General features: G+C 45.1%; 1 long non-coding RNA gene across 1 annotated transcript; it reads left to right on the top strand.

Annotated features, from left to right (window-relative positions):
- Positions 1-4,387: 4,387 nt before the first annotated feature.
- Positions 4,388-14,909, top strand: LOC115098744. The gene is made up of 2 exons (XR_003858601.1): positions 4,388-4,448; positions 14,432-14,909. It is a non-coding gene; the product is annotated as an uncharacterized LOC115098744 (long non-coding RNA).
- Positions 14,910-16,793: the final 1,884 nt, after the last annotated feature.

The raw sequence follows: 16,793 nt of genomic DNA, 5'->3' as shown, positions 1-16,793 counted from the left end.
AAAAGTGATGAGGAGTGGAGGACCACACCAACAACTTGTGATTCCAAGAAAATATCGTCATAGAGCTCTGGAGGGGGTACATGATGAAAACTGGCCATCTGGGTTGTGAACGGACCTTGGACTTAGCACGTGTACGTTTTTATTGGCCGAGAATGGCACATGGGGTAGAGCAATGGGTGAAGACATGCGAAAGATGTGTGCGGAGAAAAGCTAGAGCAGAAAAAGCAGCCCCCTTGGTAAATATAAAAGCTTACCGCCCCCATGGAGCTAGTTTGCATTGACTTCCTTACCTTAGAGCCTGACGACAAGGATACACGAAATGTTTTGGTAGTCACGGATCACTTTTACTAAGTATGCTCAGGCATATCCCACTAGAGATCAGACTGCAAGAACTGTTGCTGTTACCCGTGGGAGAATTTCATCTGCCACTATGGATTTCCAAAACGAATCCATAGTGACCAAGGAGCCAATTTTGAATCTGAACTCATTTCAGAAGCTATGTAAATAGCGGCACTAAAATCCAGAACCACTCCATATCACCCTCGAGGAAATCAGTAGAACGCTTCAATAGAACCTTAATAGAAATGTTGGGTACATTAGAGGATAAGCGTAAGGAACATTGGAGAAAATATGTTCGGCCACTAGTACAATGCCTATAATTGTATTCGGAATGACAGTACTGGAATTTCTCCGTTTTTTCTCATGTTTGGAAGAGAACCTCGACTTCCAATAGACTTATGCTTCGGCATCAGTCCAGTGGGTCATAACGCTAAAAACTCATCACCAATATGTACGAGAGTTACGTCAGAGGTTGAAGTATGCATACGAGCTGGCTACTCAGGAAGCTGAGAAACATCAACTAGCCAACAAACGCAGATGGGATGCGAAAGTAATGCCATCCTCAGTGGAAGAGGGTGATAGAGTATTGGTCAAGAATGTGAAGTTGAGGGGCAAGCACAATTGGCTGATCGGTGGGAGTCTTCAGTGTATATTGTGGTAAAACAAATTGAAGGTATACCAGTCTATGTGGTGAGCCAGAAACAGGGGATGGACCCGAAAGGACGTTACACAGGGATCTACTGCGCCCCTGTGGATTTATTTCTGGAAGAGAAGAGGCTGATATTCACTGTGAACCATTCAATAGTACCAAGCAATTGATGAAAAAGCAGAAGGAGGACGCTGAGGATAGTATGGATGGCTCTATCATGGAGAGCGGAAGTTCAGATCCAGCTGAACTGGAAGAGAGTCCAATTACTGGTGAAATTCAGTCAAATGGAACATTAAATCCTAATGCGGAGGAGTTTCATCCAGAGTCATGGGAAGAGGATCCTGTGGAAGTTAGTATACCAGTAAATCATAACAATTCATGCGATTTGAACAGCTCAGTCAATGAAGAACAGAGTGCATCCTCCTCGGGGAAGAGGAAAACTCTTGATGAATCAATGACCAAAATAGGACTTCTACCGTTACCTCAAAGATCGCAGAGACCAAGGAGACTGCCTAGTAGATTCGATGACTTTGAAGTGCAATTGCCCAAGGGGTTGCACAGCCACAACATATTGAGACAGTCATATTCAAGGAATCCATTGGAGACGTGTATATCCATGCAGCAACTAAGTAGTATGATGCAAGAGATATTGAGCAAACAAACAGAGTTAATATATAAGCTGTGGACATAAATACCTGCCGGGGACGTCAGGTTTTAGGAGGGGACCATGTAACATACCTCTAGGAACTAGGGCAGAGAAATGTTGAATCATCATTGTGACATGAAAAGACTGACAATAGAGTGCTGTCTCTTTAAGAGCTGGGGGGGGAAAGGAGATTCAAAATTGGATTGTCTGAGCATGTGCAAACAGATCACTGCTCAGCTTGAACAGAGTTCCTGCCCTGCTCTGAATTAATAAATATTATCTGTACTGATTAAGGTGAGCAGCCCTCTATAATTGTATTCATGTGTAATGTATTTATGTTAGTTAACATTGTTTTGAGATGTATTGAAGTTGTTTTTACTTTACCTAAAGAGATTTATAAAAATTGGATTGTCTGAGCATGTGCAAACAGATCACTGCTCAGCTTGAACAGAGTTCCTGCCCTGCTCTGAATTAATAAATATTATCTGTACTGATTAAGGTTCTCTTTTCTGGAACCCTGCTGTGACGACTTGGGAGTAGTTGAACTGTGCCCTGTCAGGATTTGAAGCTCTTCTTTCGGATAGAGGCTGCTGTATTGTGGATTTGGCAGTTGAAGCAGCAGTACTGACGCTCTCTTCAGCTCTAAATTCAAATGGACACACAGTAGGATACAATCTGGGACTTTGCTTGTTCAGAGACTGCTTAAGGTCGGGTGCTATATCACATGCTGATTCTGGTTGAAATACTTAACATGAGTTTATGACAAAGTTGAGTTTTCTCTTGTACTATATACATGTGTTTATATGACAAATGCAGATGCTTAGGAAGTGAACAGATTTATTTCAGTCATTCATTCCAGTAAAGATAAAACTGTTACTCACTAAAGAGCGTGTGGATTCATTTCTGATACTGGGTTGGGAATCAAAGTGCAGGTTTCAGACACAAGAAGTCATAAAGAAAATTGAACTTCAAGGGTTACACATGGGTTCACACGTAAGCCTATATACACAAGTCTGTTGAAGAGAAAAGATATGCATTTTATAAAATGCACAGATATCATATGCATGGGTTATAAAATGCTATGCTAAAACTACATGTGGCCATATACATGCATATATACTGCCTTGTGCATTTGTTTAAAAGTTCTCCTCATAGTTTTGGATTTTCAAAATGTTGCATATAGTTTTGGCTGGAACAAGAAGATGCAAATCTCAGCAACAGAGATATGCACAGTTCTCAGACAATCCTAAAATACGTTTCCCTTAGGCAGTTTTCAAAGTAAAAGTAAGTGCATTCTTTTCTTTTGAAAATTGATGCAAAAATTGAGTAAAAAGTACCTTTAGATTTTGCATTAATGCGGGCATTTTGACAATTGCCCCTTATTTATTTATTTATTTAACATTTTTTATATACCGACAACCGTTTGCACATCATATCAGTGTACATTTAGCTCAGAACTAATAGGCGGAGCCTTTACATGGAACAGTAACTATACAATTAAAGTTAATGGGTATTACAAGAGACAAGGTAAACAAATTAATAATAATTGTGAACTAATGTACAATATATTTACAAGAGAGTCAACAGTCATATGGACAAATGGTTTTCATATATCATATGGAGGGAGTAGAGTGAGGGTAGGCTTGTTGAAAGAGCAATATTTTTAGTTTCTTTTTGAATTTTGGTGTGGATGTTTCTGTGCGGAGATCTGGAGGGAGGGAGTTCCAAAGAGTGGGGGCGGCGAGGGAGAATGCTCTATTCATTGTATAGATGAGCTTGTAGGGTTTGATAGAAGGGGAACTTTCTCTAATTAAATCTTAGCTTCCAAGCACTGAACCTCTCTTGAAGATTTCCTATATCATTCCTCATTTTGTCTGCTGCATCTGATGTGTCTACTGTATTGCAGATTTAGTATCGTCTGAGAACAGGAATGTCTTTCCTATTAATCCCTCAGTAATATCACACATGAACATTTTGAAGCCACCTGACTTCAGGACATTGCTGAGGCACTCCACTAAGAGCTGCCTTTTCCTTGGTGTGAACTCCATTTACCATTACTCCTGGCTATTACGCAACCACTTTCTAACTCAGTCAACCATCTTGGGTTGACTGAGTTAGATATGGTGGATATGGTATACCTAGAGGTATACCATATCCACTGCTCACTCCTGTAATGCAGCTCGAGTGAAACTGATTTCACTAAAACGCCTGGCACTGCATTATACAGCATATATGCCAAGCAGTCCCAAGTAACAAATCAGGATACTAGACAGGAAGGTCATGCACACAAATCAACATTTTCATGGCCAATAAATCATTAGGTGGTCATTTCAGAAATCCACTCAATCTTCATTAGTGCCATGCTAACTGAATTACCAAACGTCACTAGTAGAGTCACGACTTGTGTAATTCGCAGTTACCATCACTCTATGTATAATGTGCTGCACTGACCTGCCATTTTGATTCCACAGAGACGGGTGACTCGACTTCCCTTTCACTCATTAGCAAGCATAATTCCATATTAAGCAGAGTAAATGACATTTTAGGTTCTGTAATTCCCTCCCATGTGTATCACTCATGCACCACCTGGCAACTAACGCTGCTGCCTAAAGATGTTTCAGCCATATGAGGATAGAAAACTGTATCAAATGCACAACGCGCAGTGACTTGTTAAGAGCACTGATAGTGTGAAAGACAAACTGTAGTGGTGTTACAAGTCTGAGCCAAACTGAAAATAATTATGAATTGTAAAACAAACAGCAGCATCTTTCCTGTGCTGTTCCAGTCAGCTGTTGTAATTCAGTGTAGTGGAAGGTAATTGAAATGCTACTGTTCCATGCATATGTTGTATATTTACACATTTTAATTTCTATTATGTGTTTTATGGTATAGCTGCTGTATTATATTATACTACTAATATTAATATTGACACTGCTGCAATAATAATTCTGTTTATATAGCTCTGCACAGTGCTATGAAAGATAACTAACCTGGATTTAAGGTTCCTGCTTCCAAGAGTTTATGATATGTGAGTAAAAGAAAGATAAGAAACCTATTCAAGATCAGGCAGCAGAGGCATCTTTAGCAGTGACACTTATTTGAAATTCCCTGAAAATTTAGGATTGATCACAGTTACAAAATTACAAAGACAAAATGTGAAAATCTCATGATTTTTGAAGCATTGGGATTGACAACAGTTCAGTCAGGTAAAAAGCTCAGGTAAAATGAAACATTTTTCTGCAAAAGACATTTAAAATCAATTTGAGCAGGAACATCTTTGAGCTGTTGTCTTCATTGTAGAATGTGTGCACAAATAACTGCAACCTAAACAAATCTATGCACTGCAGAATGGCGGAGCTGCGCAAATGGCCGAATACTCGACGCAATAAGGCCTGATGCATTTTTTTTTTAATGATGCTGCCAAAAACTATATTGAAGAGGGCTGGGGACTATTCAGCACTGTCATTCTGAGATTTACTCCAATATTTTTTGCACAAATTTTGAATTTCACAGAATAGAGGCCATAAATAATAATAATAAACAAAAAAAGGCTGGTGTTATGTATGCATAAGAAGTAAAGAAGAATCGTGATCCACTGGATGCAGCACAGGGCACGTGTTTTTGATATGCTTCCCAATAGTTTTGATAGCATGAAGCACTCTGCTCAGTCTTTGGTATGCCGGCCTTTATTTTACGTCATGGAAATTTTTCTCCCATGCAGGCAGCTCATTATTTATAGAGTTGACTGTGAACTGTGTGATAACTGTCGTAGATGCACAGCATTAGTGCCAGAATGCTTCCTGCTCAGGCCCTTCCTTCAGTGCACGTTATCAGGAATGTCAAAAAGAAACGTCGAACAGAACCAACAAACGGTGCTTCATTTGCAGATGGTCGTGTCCAAATTAAACTCCCCCTGTAACCCCATTGCTCAGAAACTTGTGTGAGAAACATAAGTCTTTCCCCGCCAAATACCAAATCATTGCAACAGGCGAAGGTCAAAATAGCAGCGAGTAATTTTCTCACAGCTTCATTTTAATGTGACTCACTAGGAAACCTTGGCAACGAAGGTACAATGTGTTTCTTGGGCCATTTGACAGCATGATTTCCTCATCTGATGTGGTAAATATGCAGTCATAAGTGCATCGTATGGTAATCTATTTATATACTGACATTATCTGAACTCCCAACACCTAACATACAATAATACTTTTCAATAGAGATGTGAATCGGAACCGGAATTGGTTCTGATTCCGGGTTCGGAGAATACAGTGAAATCTTTTTCGTGCGGTCCGATTGGGTTTTTTTTTATCGGCTGTGCCCGAGCCGATAAACAAAAAACCCACCCTGACCCTTTAAAACACATCCTTTAGCTTCCCCCACCCCAAAAAAAACTTTTTAAAAGTACCTGGTGGTCCAATGGGGGTCCTGGGAGCGATCTCACGGGCCGTCGGCTGCTACTAATCAAAATGGCACCGATGACCCTTTGCCCTTACCATGTGACAGGGTATCCGTGCCATTGGCCAGCCCCTGTCACATGGTAGGAGCACTGGATGGCCCGCACCATGTTTAAAGAGTGAGTGTCTAACCTAGGTCACTGAGATTTAGGTGATTTATCAGCCCCCAAACTAGGCATCTAGGTTTGGCTGAAAACTCATTTAGATCTAGCCACCTAAAATTAGGATGCTTAGCCATGCTCAAAATGGGCATCTGACTGTCCCTCCCCTCTGAAAGTCCCTCCAACTCAAACCCCAATATGTAAAACCCAACCCTTTGAATTGTGAGCACCCTTCCCCCAAGCCTTGATCTCCTTCCCTAAGCTGGCCAATACATAAAATGGGTGGATAGCCTTCCAGCTATTCCATCCAGACCATGAAGATCCTGGTCCTCTACCCACCTACTGCCCTGTTGCATTCCACTCATGATTCCAGAGGCTTTTAGTTTTTTGGTAGCAGGATGGAGATTATCTCCCTCATACTGGCATCGCTGATGCTATGCTGAATGGTGCTACTTGTTGGCAAATGACTTCATTCAACATTGGCCAGCAGTGCCAGCAGGAGGATATCGAAATTATGTTGTCCCTGCCTTCAAAGAATTAAGACCCTCTGCAGAATCTGGATGGGTGGCAGGGAGATGTGGGTGCTGGTCGGATCATTGTCTGTTTCTGAGTCTGTTTTTCAACTTGTGTATGTTTTAATGTAACTTGGCATGAACAGTACAGTATGAGGGCCTGGTTTTAGAAAGCATTACTCGAGTAAAACTGGGTTTTGTTATGAACCCTGCCAGCGGGGCTACTCCCCGCGAGCAGGCTCCTTACCTCCGTGCTGCTGCCTTCCCGACGTGGCTGGTCACCGTTGACATTGGGCCTCCCTCACGGCCGGAGCCGCGGACTATGTTTTCTCTTGTGGCCTGGAGGCCGCCTATCCTGCCCTGCTTTGGTGGGGAGCGGAGCCGCCGATGTTTGCCATCATGGCGGGAGCCGCTGCTGACGTCTGGTCATCTTTGGGGGGCTGAAGGCCGGAGCCCCGAGCTGGATTGGCAGCTGGAGCTGCCCTCGGGGCCTCCTGCAGTGGCAGGAGCCGTTGCCATTGTCGGGGCCTGCTTTCAGGCCCAGCCCTGCTGCTTCTGACGTCGACGTCGGTGCAGGACCTCTGTCCACGGTCCTGCACAGCTTCCTGCTTCCCTCTAGGTGCGCGGCTGCGCCTCTCTGCTATATTTAAAGGGCCCATGGCCAGATATGCCCTGGGCCCCACCTTGAGACTGTTTCCTGCTTCAGCCCTATAAAAGGGCTGTTCCTGCATTTCCTCGTGGCCTTGCATCAGAGTTCTTTAGCCCTGGAGGCTCCTGCCTGCCAGCACTCCGACAGGTCCTTGTCTTTTCCGTGGAGCTCTTCGTTTCGTCTCGCCTCGCCATGTCTTCTTTGCCTGAGGTCCCCATCCAGATGCCCTGGTGTCTCGTCATCTGACGTCCCGCTTCCTGATGTTCCTGATTCCTTGGTGTCCTTGTTCCAGTGCTCTGGAGCCTTCTGTTCTGCCGGTCGTGGATCTCTGGGTGACGCTTCTCCGTCTTGGGAGATGCCGGCAGTGGACTGTTGTCCTGTGCTCTTGAGCTGTCCTGTGCTGCCAGCCTTTGTGGTGCTTCGGGTGACACCAGCTCTGTCGTCGAAGTCCCGCCTCGACTGGATCCTTTCCTGCGCTCGTGTTGCTCTCCTCGTAGTCCGTGACCAGCCTCCTCAGGCTCGTCTCTGATGCCATCCCAACAGCCTTGGTGTCATGTCTTCAATAGCTTTGGTGTCATGTCTTCACAACAGCCTTGGTGTTATGTCTTCGTGTCAAGGCCTCCGTCTGCCCTCATTTTCAGGAAGGCCTGCTGCTCCATGCCGATCCAAGCGGCAGGTCTGAAAGGGCTCGGAACGATTGGAGGACCATTCACCTACCAACATCATCTTGTTGTTGGCGCTGGGAACTTGCAGGCCCGGCAGAGGGTAAGACCGTGTCTCTGCCATCCTGGGACATGACGCCAACCCTCGGTTCTGTCCTGGATCCGTCTGGGGTCGGGCTGAGGCCCAAGGGCACACTAAAACACTCCCTTTGTAACAGAATGCAAGGCCTTTCGAGGCCACCCATACAACAGGTTTTACTCGAGTAAATGCACTTTACTTGAGTAAGTGGGCTTCTGAAAATTGCTACATTATATACCATTGAATTTTTCATAGGATTTACTCATGTAAGTGCACTTTATTCGAGGAAATGGTTTTTGAAAGTTGCTATGATAGTATGTTATATTTACACATGTAACTCCTTTGAAAATTATCCACTAAGCGAATACCACATTTTTGATAATAATTATAGGGTAGATTATTAAGTATGAGGGTGGGAGGGTGGTCATCCTATCTCAGGGAGAGGGTGTAAGAGAAGCTGATCACTGGGCACAGGGAGAGCACCTATATTGGGGGCAACTATCTCTAATTTTGGCTTCATCAATTAGTCCTGAAGATCAGCACTAGATGCCTAAATTTTCTTCCTAACTCTACCAACTTGTCTCTCACTTTTAAGGACCTAAAGTTAGGGATCTTGTTAATTTAGGCACCTAAACATAGATGCTTATGAGGGGGTATTTTCATTTAGGAAGATTTTGGTGCTTAACTTCATAGGTTAGACACCAAAATCTTTTGAATATTGACTGCCATTGAATTAACAACTATTATATATAGATTTTTATTCATTGACAATAGAAAGACATTAGTATGTATGCTCTAATAAGGCTATATTTAATAAGCATCCTGTCACAATTTAAGGGGTCAATTTTCAGACTGTCCGCATTGGTGGGACTTTGCATCAGTTTTCTTGGTGAAAGTATATGTGCTCTTTCACTTTGAAACATGCCATGGGTATTTTATATAAGAACATAAGAACATAAGATATGCCATATTGGGTCAGATCAAGGGTCCATCAAGCCCAGTATCCTGTTTCCAACATTGGCCAATCCAAGTCACAAGTACTTGGCAAGTACCCAAACATTATATACATCACAAGCTACTATGGCTTATTAATTATCATCATAGCAGTTTATGGATTTATCCTCTAGGAACTTATCCAAACCTATTTTAAACCCAGTCACACTAACTGCTGTAACCACATCCTCTGGTAGCTATGCAGTAGCTATGAACTGAATGAAATAATTTACTTCAATTTGTTTTAAATGAGCTACTTGCTAACTTCATGGAATACTCCTTGGTCCTTCTATTATCTGAGAGAGTAAATAACCGATTTACATTAACTTGTTCTTTCATGATTTTGTAGACTTCTATCATATCCCCCCTCAGTTGTCTCTTCTCCAAACTGAACAGCCCTAATCTCTTTAGTCTATCCTCCTCATAGGGCAGCCATTCCATGCCCCTTATCATTTTGGTCGCCTTTCTCTGCACTTTCTCCAGTGCAGCTATAGCCTTTTTGAAATGTGCTGACCAGAACTGCACACAGTATTAAAGGTGCAGTCTTCACCATGGAGCAATACAGAGGCATTATAACATCCTCTGTTTTATTTTCCCTTCCGTTCTTAATAATTCCTAACATTCTGTTTGCTTTTATGATTGCCACAGCACAATGGGCCGACGATTTCATTGTATTATCTACTATGATGCCTAGATGTCTTTCCTGGGTGGTAACTCCTAAGATAGAACCTATCATTGTGTAATACAGCAAGGGTTATTTTTCCTTTTATGCATCTCTTTGCATTTGTCCACATTAAATTTCATCTGCCATTTAGAAGCCCAATCTTCCAGTCTCGCAAGATTCTCCTGCAAATCCTCATAATCCGTTTGAGATTTAACTACTTTGCATAATTTTGTGTCATCAGCAAATTTGATCACCTCACTCGTTGTACGAATCCTTGAGGCACTCCACTTTTTACCTTTTTCCACTGTGAATACTGACCATTTAATCCTACTCTCTGTTTCCTGTCTTTTAACCAACTTGCAATCCACAGAAGGACTTCACCTCCTATCCCATGACTTTTTAGTTTTCTTAGAAACCTCTCAAATACACCACATCCATCGGTTTATTTTGTCCATATGTTTATTCACCCCTTCAAAAAAAATGTAGGAGATTTGAGAGGCAAATAATTTATTAACTGCCTTTTTGAAAATAAACTTTCATCCAAGACAGTGTACAATGGTATATGTTACTGGTACAGCTCTCATGAATAGTCCACATGAAATAATGAATATCACTGGCACAGTTAAAATGACATATTATATAAGATATAGGCCTCGTTCCCATTCTTATTATTATTAAATTTACTCATTTTAATATTATGTTATATCTACCACATTATATGATAGTGTATTCTCTTATGTTGCTAAAGTTTTTCACATATCTGCTTTATTTTCCCCGCACGTGCTTGGTTCCTATGTTTCATCGTATACGCATATTGGTATTGGCACGTTCTTGGTTCCTATGTTTCATTGTATACTAGAGATGTGTATCGTGTGATCGATCGTCTTAACGATCGATTTCGGCTGGGGGGGGGGAGGGAATCGAATCGTCGCGGTTTTGTTTCTGTAAATATCGTGTAAATCGTAAATCGGGGAGGGCGGGAAAACCGGCACACTAAAACATCCCTAAAACCCACCCCGACCCTTTAAAATAAATCCCCCACCCTCCCGAGCCCCCCCCCCCAAATGTCTTAAATTACCTGGGGTCCAGTGGGGGGGTCCCGTTGTGACCTTCCACTCTCGGGCCACGGGTGCGTTGATAGAAAAATGGCGCCGGCGCTACCTTTGCCCTGTCATATGACAGGGCAAAGGTATCCCGTATCCTTCAGAATTACTTTTAAAGTTCTCTCACTCATCCACAAATCAATTCACAACCAAGAGATGCAATGGTTCTCTGATCAGCTCATTTTTCGCACCTCCAACAGACCAATTAGAAATATTCACCAAGCGAAATTAGCTGTCCATCCACTAAAACACATCAAACACGTTTCCACCATAGACCGATCATTCTCCATAGCGGGTATCAAAATCTGGAACAATATGCCGTTGGACCTGCGTCTTGAATCCTGTCACAAAACCTTCAAACAAAACCTTAAAACATGGTTGTTTGAACAAGCATTCACTCTATGAATCTCATCTAACCTAAAAATTCAGCTATCCCTTATTATTCCTCACTGACTCCAAGTTCTTTTCCTCGCATTTTGTATTTACATTCTGCTATTCCATACCCCCCACTGTTACTCAATTTAGGCTATTGTATTCAATGTGACATTGGTCTCGCTGCTGACAGTTAATTTGCTCCTGCGAATACATGGTTATTTATATTTTATTGTTTGATATTTAATGATGTATGCATATTATCTTTAAAACCCTTGTTTCTGTAAAGCCTGTTGCTGTTAAATGTTTTACTGTTTTTTAAACTGTTACATATAAAGCCTGTTGCTAATTTATTGTTTCACTGTAAACCGAGGTGATGTATGTCTATACGTACCGCGGTATAAAAGAATCTATAAATAAATAAATAAATAAATAAATAAATAAATGACAGGGCAAAGGTAGCGCCGGCGCCATTTTGGTTCCTATCCCCCGACGTCACGAGCGTAGGAGATCGCTCCCGGACCCCCGCTGGACCCCCAGGGACTTTTGGCCAGCTTGGGGGGGCATCCTGACCCCCACAAGACTTGCCAAAAGTCCAGTGGGGGTCCGGGAACTACCTCCTGCACTCGAATCGTGTTGCCGTACGGCCGGCGCCATATTGCCGTATGGCAAAATGGCATCTTGACGCTACCTTTGCCCTGTCATATGACAGGGCAAAGGTAGCGTCATATGACAGGGCAAAGGTAGCGCCGGCGCCATTTTTCTATCAACGCACCCGTGGCCCGAGAGTTGAAGGTCACAACGGGACCCCCCCACTGGACCCCAGGTAATTTAAGACATTTGGGGGGGGGGGGTTCAGGAGGGTGGGGGATTTATTTTAAAGGGTCGGGGTGGGTTTTAGGGATGTTTTAGTGTGCCGGTTTTCCCGCCCTCCCCCTTCCCCTCCCCCTTCCCCCGATTTACGATTTTTGACGATAAATCGGGGGAATTCCTATTAAATATCGACTCTAACAATTTTTGACGATTTAAAATATATCGGACGATATTTTAAATCGTCAAAAAACGATTCACATCCCTATACGCCTTCCGGCGACGGTTTTCAGTTCCATGTAAACCGGTGCGATATGTATCCTGTACAGGAGCATCGGTATAGAAAAGTTAAAAATAAATAAATAAATAAATAAGATATTACACACTAGGGGTGTGCATTCGTTTGCAAAGTATTGGCAATCAGCAATGTATATGCCATATTCATTGTATTCGTGGGGGTCACGAAACGTATGGCGAACCCCCACGAATACAATGTATCACTAACGAATAAACCCCCACCCTCCTGACCTCCCCAAGACTTTCCAAAAGTCCCTGGGGGTCCAGTGGGGTTCCTGGAGCGATCTCCTGCAGTCGGGCTGTCGGCTGCAGGTATTCAAAATGGCACCGATAACCTTTGCCCTCACTATGTCACAGGGGCTACCGGTGCCATTGGTCGGTGCCTGTCACATGGTAGGAGTAATGGATGGCTGGTGCCATCTTGTGCTCCTACCATGTGACAGGGTCCAACCAATGGCACCGGTAGCCCCTGTGACATAGTGAGGGTAAAGGCTATCGGCGCCATTTTGAATACCAGCAGCCAAAGGCCCGAGTGCAGGAAATCGCTCCAGGACCCCCACTGGACCACCAGAGAAATTTGACAAGTCTTGGGGGGGAGGGGTCAGGAGGGTGGGGGGTTGTAGTTAATTAAATTTAAAGGGTTGGGATGGGGTTTTTTGGGAAATGAATATATATGTAACTAATGAACGGATCAGAGTCCCCCGAGAATGGATGCAACGGATTTGGGTCCTGATGAATACGAATACCGAATGGGATGAATCCGTCCCTGCTGCACATCCCTATTACACACAGGTCTAAAGACATTACTTACACATCTAATCTATCTGTGGACCTTTGCACCTTGTTGCATCCGTCGGCGCTAGATGGCTTTGCTCCGTTTGCCTCACCTTGTTCACGGCTCCTCTCACTTCCCTTGGGAAAATGGCTGCCGCCATCCAGTGCTCCTACCATGTGACAGGAGCCGGCCAATGGCATGGATACCCTGTCACATGGTAAGGCAAAGGGCCATCGGCGCCATCTTTATGAGTGGCAGCCAACAGCCCGAGAACGGGAGATCACTCTCGGGACCACCACTGGACCACCAGGTAATTTTAAAATGTTTTGGGGGGATCGGGAGGGTGGGGGAAGCTAAGGGGTCATTTTTAAAGGGTCGGGTGGGTTTTTTTTTTATCGGGCCATCGGCGCCATTTTTGAGTGGCAGCCAAAATGGTGCCGATGGCCCAAGAGCGGGAGATCGGTCCCCGCGCCTCCACTGGACCACCAGGTAGTCATAAAAAGTTTTGGGGGGGTTCAGGAGGGTGGGGGAAGGTAAGGGGTCAATTTTAAAGGGTCGGGCCTCACTAAAAAAAAAATTAACGATGTGAATCAGAACCGATTCCGATTCACATCTCCACCGATCAGATTTTTTTCTCCCTCCAGCCGAACCCGATCGTTAAGACGATCGGGCACACGATTCACATCCCGACTTGCCAGTAAACATCAAGGTGACTAACACCTTGGCCTTTTTTGCTACTGGCATCTTCCAAACACCGCTAGGAATAACATCTGGAATCACCCAGTCTGTCACCTCAAGGTGTCTAGAGCAGGTCCTGGCTGCCTTGCTCAGGAAAACAAGACACTTTATCTCCTTCCCCTCCAGAAGACAGGAACAACAACAACAAATAATGACTGATTTCTATCAAATTACATGCTTCCTCTCAGTCTTGGGAGCTATAGATTGCACTCACTTGCCCATAGGGCACCAGGAAGAGATGAGGCCACGTACCGCAACAGCAAGGGATTCCACTCTCTAAACATGCAAGTGGTCTGCAACACAAGGGCATCATCACCAATGTGGTGCCCCGCTTTCCAGGATCCACTCACGATGCCTACATTCTATCACAATCCAGAATTCATGACCACTTCCAGCAAGGACACATCACTGGGGATGGCTTCTAGGTTATAAGCTACCCACCTAACATACATAGTTCCCTGCTTTCTTTTTGTCACCCTTATAGTTAGGGTGCCACTGCAGGGCTCCTCTAAACTAGCCCTGTGAGCTGTGCCACATTGAAGCCCAGAAGCCATATGTAACTCAGATTTTCTGTGTCTTATCGTACAGGTGACAGAGGCCATCTACTGAAAACCTGGTTCATGATCCCCATTGCCACCACTGCAACTGCCGCTGAGTGTTGCTACAACAGGGCACACCGTAAGACCAGGGCTGTCATAGAGTGAACATCTGGCTTACTTAAATCACGCTTCCGCTGTCTAGAAATATCTGGCGGATGCCTTCTTTAAAGCTCTCCTAAATTGTGCAAGATCTTTCTAGCCTGCTGTATGCTACATAACTTTGCACTTATCAGACACATGCCTTCTCCAGAGGAGGCCCATCAAGAGAATGAGGAGGAGGAAGAGCATCTGACTCAGGATGAATTGCAAAAAATCCATCGCTTGAGTCAAAGGCAGGCTATACAACACTCTCATAGAAAGCCATTTCAGAAGGTGATAGTGGATTTATTTACAATAAAGTGCTTATGTTAAAAAAGTGCATTTACATAAACATGCAGATTAATAAAGGATAAGAAACTAAAATATCACTTCCTTGGCCATCCTCTTTTTCTGGCTTCAGGAAGCTTAGGCGGCCCTAACCTGGAGCTCCTGCGCAGTGGACTCCTGCCACTGCTCATGCTACCCTCAGAGGGCAAAGGAGGATGGGGCAGTTCTAGTTCATGGCTGCAGAAAGATACAGCGGAAGGCTGCAGCGGCTCTGGTGGTGGTGGGGGAAGCATGGCAGGTGGTGCAGGCGGGGGTGGTGGTGCCATCCATGGATAGCCTGCTGCAGGATGAGGGGCAGGTGGCTGTCCCACAGCGGGCTCTTCAGCACGGGCAGGTACCATCCATGGGAAATGTGGCCCATAAGGTAGAGGGTAATGTATCCAGGGCACCATGACAGGCCATGGGGCCACTGGTGGCTGCAGCTGCACAGGCAGCATCCTCTGCAGCATCTCCCTCCACACTGCAGTTTGTTCATCTGTTGCCTGGCAAAAGTCCCGTATCCCCTGCTGAATCCCCCTTCCTTCCTCTCTGATGGTATCACAGAGGGCTTGTGATTCCTCCCTGATGGTGTCATGGAGAAACTCTGCTTCCTGCCTCACCACATCAGGCAGGCCTGAGATAGCATCCAAGAGGCTGGAGCTTTGCTGTAATAACAGTCTCTCAGCCTGACTGGCAACCAGTTCAGGTTCAGGCTGGTCAGAAGCACTGCTGTCCTGCGAGCAATCAGCCAGTGTGTCCTCCGGCTCCTCTTCCTGCCACTGCTGCTCCTCTTCCTCTTCAGGCTGTTCCAGCTGTTCATGGGCTCCCCCTTCCTCCTCATCCGAGGAGTCAGGAATTACCTGCAGATGCTGGTACTGCCTTTGAGGGTCATCTAGGTGCAGGTCCAGGATGCTCATCATCTGGCTCCTCTACAAAAAGAAATGAAACAATATCAAACACTGACAATCAGTGTGTTCTGTACTTTGGTTCATATGGGATGCATGTTACACTAGATAGACCTAATTACTAGTTTGTGGTACTGAGATATTAATGGCCCTAGCATTCTATATAGCCAGAACCTGCTTTACACTCCAGCTGGAATTCCTTTTGGCAGAGGGAGGGCTTAAGCCAGGCTGCAGAGTGCTTGAGGATGTTAGGAATGGTGGGCCCTTGGCCAGAGGTGGGATTGTTGCTACTTGAAGGGTTGGGCCCCACAGGTCCCCACCGTTGGGAGGTGAGGCTGGCCGGGAACAGAGGCAACAGGAACTTCACCTGTGCTGACCCTCGTTCCCCGCAGGTTGAGCCCTTGGGTGCCGGGGCCAGTAGGACTTAGGAGCGCCCCTGTATGGCTGGTACCGGAGAGGGTAGGCAGTGCGTGCAGAGAGTGTCAGAGAGATTAGGCACAGTTCGAGACAGAAGCACTCTCGAAGGGAGGAGGAGAGAGAGGGAGTGCAAGGCCATTGCAGTTCTGAAGGGAGTAGAGCAGGATCACGTGGGAGTAGCCTTGAGGAGAGGAGGTGCAGATGTGGAGACACGAACTGTAATACACTGGATAAGGGCTAGAGCGGGGAACCCACTGTACCGGTGCCTGGAGAGTAGCAGTGCAGGGGTACTGCCTGGGACACGGCAAGCCGATGACAAGATCTTCTGGAGTAACAGCGTAGAGGGTTCCCCTGAGGAGCGGGGCTCCGAGGCCGAGTCTGTAGGTGCACTGCGCTGAGCCAACTCCCAGAGAGAGAAGGCACTGTAGCAAAAGTCCTCAAGGAGAAGTACTGTGGGGATTCCCAGGAGCAGCGGGCACTGCCTTTGTAACTCACAAGTAGACTTGTGAGTCTGGCCCTGAGGAGCTGGAAGCGCTGGGAGAGAGTCCAGGTTAGGTTGGGCTGAACCAGGACCGCAGAGCAGGAAGCGCAGAGAGAGAGAGAGTCCCGTTAGATTGTGCTGAA

The sequence above is a fragment of the Rhinatrema bivittatum genome, chromosome 9 (genome assembly GCF_901001135.1).
Source record: "Rhinatrema bivittatum chromosome 9, aRhiBiv1.1, whole genome shotgun sequence".
Lineage (NCBI taxonomy): Eukaryota > Metazoa > Chordata > Amphibia > Gymnophiona > Rhinatrematidae > Rhinatrema > Rhinatrema bivittatum.
The sequence above is the reverse complement of the archived record's forward strand: the minus strand, read 5'-3'. Positions and strand labels throughout refer to the sequence as shown.